The sequence below is a fragment of the Echinops telfairi genome, unplaced genomic scaffold (assembly GCF_000313985.2).
Source record: "Echinops telfairi isolate 266 unplaced genomic scaffold, ASM31398v2 ScPeMD7_7467;HRSCAF=8505_1, whole genome shotgun sequence".
Lineage (NCBI taxonomy): Eukaryota > Metazoa > Chordata > Mammalia > Afrosoricida > Tenrecidae > Echinops > Echinops telfairi.
This window is the reverse complement of record NW_022111368.1, coordinates 20541323-20546591: the sequence shown is the minus strand read 5'-3', so window position 1 is coordinate 20546591 and position 5269 is coordinate 20541323. Positions and strand designations below refer to the sequence as shown.

At 40.4% G+C, this 5269-nt stretch overlaps 1 pseudogene; it reads left to right on the top strand.

Annotated features, from left to right (window-relative positions):
• The first annotated feature begins 962 nt into the window (after nt 1-962).
• On the top strand, nt 963-2266 carry LOC101654181 (annotated as a pseudogene).
• The last annotated feature ends 3003 nt before the right edge of the window (nt 2267-5269 follow it).

Genomic DNA, 5269 nt, shown 5'->3' with positions numbered 1-5269 from the left:
AAACTGATCCGTATGGGAAAAAGTAAGGCCAGAGTGCTCCTTAGCAGCAAGGATGAAAAGACTTCCTCTTACACATTTTGAACATAATATGAGGAGAGACTAGTCCCTGTAGAAGGACAGCAAGTTTGGTAAAGTAGGGGGGGGCGGGTAATGAAGAAGGCCCTCAGTGAGATGGATGGACACAGTGGCTGCTTCAATGGGCTCAGACACAGGAACAATTGTGAGGATGGCGCAGGAGCGTGCAGTGTTTAGTTCTGTAGTGCATCGGGTCGTTGAAGGTCAGAGCTGTCTGATGGCACCTGCACCAACATGTAACATGTTACTTGAAGCTCTAACCAGAACAGTCAGACTGTAACAGTCATCCACATCAGAAAGGAAGAATCAAAGCTATATTTGCTGCTGATGGAATGATTGTATATAGAGAAAACCCCAAGAAACCCCAAAGTTAATACAGCTGATTAATTCCGCCCAGGATACAAATTTAATACACCACAATCAGTTGTGTATGTGCCCTTTCTTTGGCACCAACAAAGAATAATCTGGGAAAGAAATCAAGAAAACAATCCCATCTACAATAGAATCTAAAAGAATGAAATATCTAAGAGTAAACCATGCTTGATAGTTTTAAACCATGCTTAAAAAGTTTTTGTCTGAAAATGAAAACATGTTGCTGAAAGAAATTAAGTAAGATTTAAATAAATAGAAAGACATTACATTTCGTGAACTAGAAGATTCGAAATATTGACATTTTAGCATAAAATATGAGAATTAAGACTAAATTTATCAGTACCATATATACTCATGTGTAAGCTGAGTGTTTCAGCACATTTTTAATGCACTTTTTGTGGTAAAATTAGATGCCTCGACTTCTCTCCCAGACTCCTTGGTAGTCTGTCAGCGGGAAGCTCCTGTCGCCATCCTTTCTTCGCCTCTCACCCCAAGAAGCCCGTATGAGCCCCAACATGCATGAGTGCATCTCCATCCACGTCTGCCAGGCTGGTGTCCAGATCAGCAATGCCTGATGGGAGCTCTCCTGTCTGGAACACGGCATCCAGGCCGATGGCCAGATGCCCAGTGACAAGACCATTGGGGGAGGGGATGACTCCTTCAACACCTTCTTCAGTGAGACAGGCGCTGGCAAGCATGTGCCCAGGGCAGTGTCTGTAAACCTGGAGCCCACAGTCATTGATGAAGTTCGCACTGGCACCTACCGCCAGCTCTTCCACCCTGAGCAGCTCATTACCAGCAAGGAGGATGCTGCCAACAACTATGCCCGTGGGCACTACACCATCGGGAAGGAGATTGTCGACCTCGTCCTGGACAGAATCCGCAAGCTGGCTGACCAGTGCACAGGTTTTCCACAGTTTCGGTGGGGGCACCGGTTCTGGGTTCACATCCCTGCTGATTGAACGCCTCTCGATTGATTATGGCAAGAAGTCCAAGATGGAGTTCTCCATCTAGCCTGCCCCCCAGGTGTCCACAGCTGTATTTGAGCCCTATAACTACATCCTCACCACCCACACCACTTTGGAGCACTCAGATTATGCCTTCATGGTAGACAATGAGGCCATCTACGACATCTGTCGTAGGAACCTTGATATCGAGCACCCAACCTACACCAACCTTAACCGCCTGATTAGCCAGATGTGTCCTCCATCACTGCTTCCCTCAGATTTGATGGTGCCCTGTATGTAGATCTGACAGAATTCCAGACCAACCTGGTGCCCTACCTCCCGCATCCACTTCCCTCTGGCCACATACGCCCCTGTCATCTCTGCTGAGAAAGCTTAGTATGAACAGCAGAGATCACCAATGCTTGTTTTGAGCCAGCTAACTAGATGGTGAAATGTGACCCCCGCCATGGGAAATACATGGCCTACTGCCTATTGTACCGTGGTGACTTGGTTCCCAAAGATGTCAATGCTGCCATTGCTACCTTCAAGACCAAGCGCAGCATCCAGTTTGTGGATTTGTGTCCCATTGGTTGGCATTAATTACCAGCCTCCCACTGTGGTCCCTGGTGGAGACCTGGCCAAGGTGCAGCGAGCTGTGTGCATGCTGAGCAACACCACAGCGTTGCTGAGGCCTGGACCACAAGTTTGACCTGATGTACGCCAAGCGTGCCTTTGTCCACTGGTATGTGGGTGACGGGATGGAGGAAGGAGTGTTCTCTGAGGCCTGGGAGGACATGGCTGCCCTCAAGAAGGACTATGTGGAGGTGGGAGCAGATAGTGCAGATGGAGAGGATGAGGGTGAAGAGTATTAACCTGTTCCATTGTACACTCTGTTGTCTTGGGACTTTTATATCTGTTGTCCTGTAAAACTGTCCTATGACCCCTAACTGTCAATAAAAGTGTTTTCTTTTTAAATGTCAAAAAAAAAAAAATTAGGTGCCTCAGCTGATATTCGGGCTGGCTTATACTCGAGTATATACACTAATATCTATATCACTGATACATGGGGGTCTAAATCACAATTTAAATGAATAGACTCTAAATTTGGATTTTTAAAAGTTTATTGTATAAACAAAATATCATAAAATATATAGAAATGTTATTCAACTAAATTTTTTAATCACGCAGTCTGACAATATTTTATTCAAATAAATATGGTAGAAATAATTGATTTTTAATCTAAATATATATTGATGAAAGATCCAGTATAGATTGTGGCCATTAATAATTATGAAATAGTAAGTAGAACACTCTTAGAAACATAAAAGAAAAGCAAAAGGCATAATTATTTTGAAAAGTTTTATCACCTTCGATGTCTTATCTTTGATACTATAAAGCATAAATATGTTATTTGAAAATTTTAATTCGAAAGATTGCATTTCTACATCTGCATAAACATTCCTTATATACACAATGTATTTTCCCTGTATTACCATGAAAATTTAGAAATACTCAAATTTGTGTATTTCCACTCCCCTTCCATATATCATAAAATCTCTAATAATAATCCAATTAAATAGAGCATAGAAATGAATATTTTAATACAATAAAAACATATTTGTCAATTAGAAAATAATTTTAATTTATTGGGACAAATATAGCTAAATGTTTTCAGAAATAATACTGGTAATATTATAATTTGTCAAATTTTGGGATAATGACTAAAATAATAAGGAGAATGTATTCATTGTTTCACATATTTTATTTCAAAGAAAGTGAAAATAAATCAAGAATTAAATAATATATTTTGGTTAAAAAATGAAATGCAATATATTAATTATGAAAATACAACAATGCAATAAAAGAATAAGAGAAAGATTGAATGATAGAAATAAATGTAATTATGGGAAAGTTTAATGTTCTCTAGACTAAAACAAGAAAGAGAATAAAAGGAAAGTAAGCATCAGGGAGTTAATTGAACAATGTTCTACTGAAAGTCATAAAGTTTTTAGTAGATTCTCAGAGGTAGATGAGGTATTTTTTGCTATTACTTTTACTATGGAAATTTATCTAAAATTTGTATCCCATGGAGTGTCCTGTTGGAATTTGAAACACTGATGGCATTTTAGCATCGTAGTAACACACAAACCACTGTTGTGCTGTTGTGTGCCATTGATTCAATTTCAACTCACAGTAACCCTATAAGATGATAGAAATGCCTCATAAATTTCCTACATTTCCATCTTTATGGAAGCAAGTAACTTGATTTTTCTCTCCCATGGAATAACTAATAGATTCAGAGTATGACAAACTGATAGCTGTACCATTAGCTATAGTCACATCAATCTCGATTCCCACATGCATACCCATTTCTATTTCACTATCAGCCTACCTTCTAGATATCTAAATATAAACCCAGCTCTTTATGCCAATAGCATACTGTCTTAATGATCATATATTAAGCTTTGAAATAAAAAAGCAAAGTCCTTCAAGTTTGTTCGTTATCAGAGTCATTTGGGATATTTTAGGAGTTATGCATTTTCATATGAATTCTTTTATTCAGTTTTCAATTTCTTAAAAAATAAGCCTGCTAAAATTCTGATAGAGATTACATTGATTCTGTATATCAATTGAAAGAAACATTTTAATATTAGCAAAAACTGAGTCTTGTGATCCAAGAACATAGGTTGACTCAGAATATTTTTTTAATTTCAGTCTAAAAGTTTTTCACTCATTTTGTGAGTTGCCCCAAGAATGGACTTTGGGTGAGGAGAGGCAGCCCCCAGATCTCCCTCAGGACCAATTGGGAGGGTCTTCTGGGGACTAGCAAAGAGACCTGGAACTATGTAGGGTTTTTTTCCTTTTTTCTTTTCTCTCATTTTTTTCTCTTCCCTTTTCTTTCTTCAACCATATGTTTTCTTATTGTTCGAACTAGGACATGGATGGTTTGCCTAATTATATGTGTTGGACCATGGGAGGGAAGCCCAGGGAGAAGGCAATGGGGCCAATGGCCCCGGAAGGTAGAGGGGGAAGAAGGAGGTGGGGAGAAGGGTGTGGTGAGTGGATGGCAACAGGGACAGGGGAACAACTAAGGAAGTGGAACCAGCATCTAGGAGAGGGTAGAGATCCTGTGAGAATTAGAGCAACACCAAGCTAGTGGAGAGGAGGCACCAAGAGTTGGAAGAAAGGGGAAAGTGATGGCGGGGCAGGAGGAGGCAAAAGGAAACAGAGGCAAGCTCTAGGAAGCAAAGACATAAATAGATTTAAAAAGTTGTGCACTTATGCAAATACATTAATCCATAAAAATAGTCGTATTAGCCTATGTACATATATTTATAAGGCAATACACTGAAGCTGCAGATGGGCCTTGGGCCTCAGCTCATACCTTCCCTCAATACAAGAACACTTTTATTCTAACAAATTGGCATTCTGTGATGGGGGGTGACCCACCCCCAACACACACACATGATAGCTGAAGACAAAATGGGTGCATAACCATGTGTGGTGAAGACAGAATGGTGCCCAACTATTGAAAGATATAGTATCTGGGGTCTTAAAGGCTTGAAGTTAAACAAACAGCCATCCAACAGTGAAGCAACAAGCCACATGGAAGAAACACACCAGCCAGTGCAATCCATTGAGACTGGCAACAGGCATCAGAAGATTCATGACAAACAATAAACAAACAAACAAAAATGTACTGGTGAGAATGGAGGGGGGTTAGGGCGGAGACCCAAAGCCCATCTATGAACAATGGAACATCCCCGCACAGAAGAGTCGCAGGGAGGGGGTGATTCAATCAGGGTACAGTAGAGCACTAATGTACCTCTGTTCCCTGGAGGCCTCATCACTCCTGTACCCTGCTATCATGACCT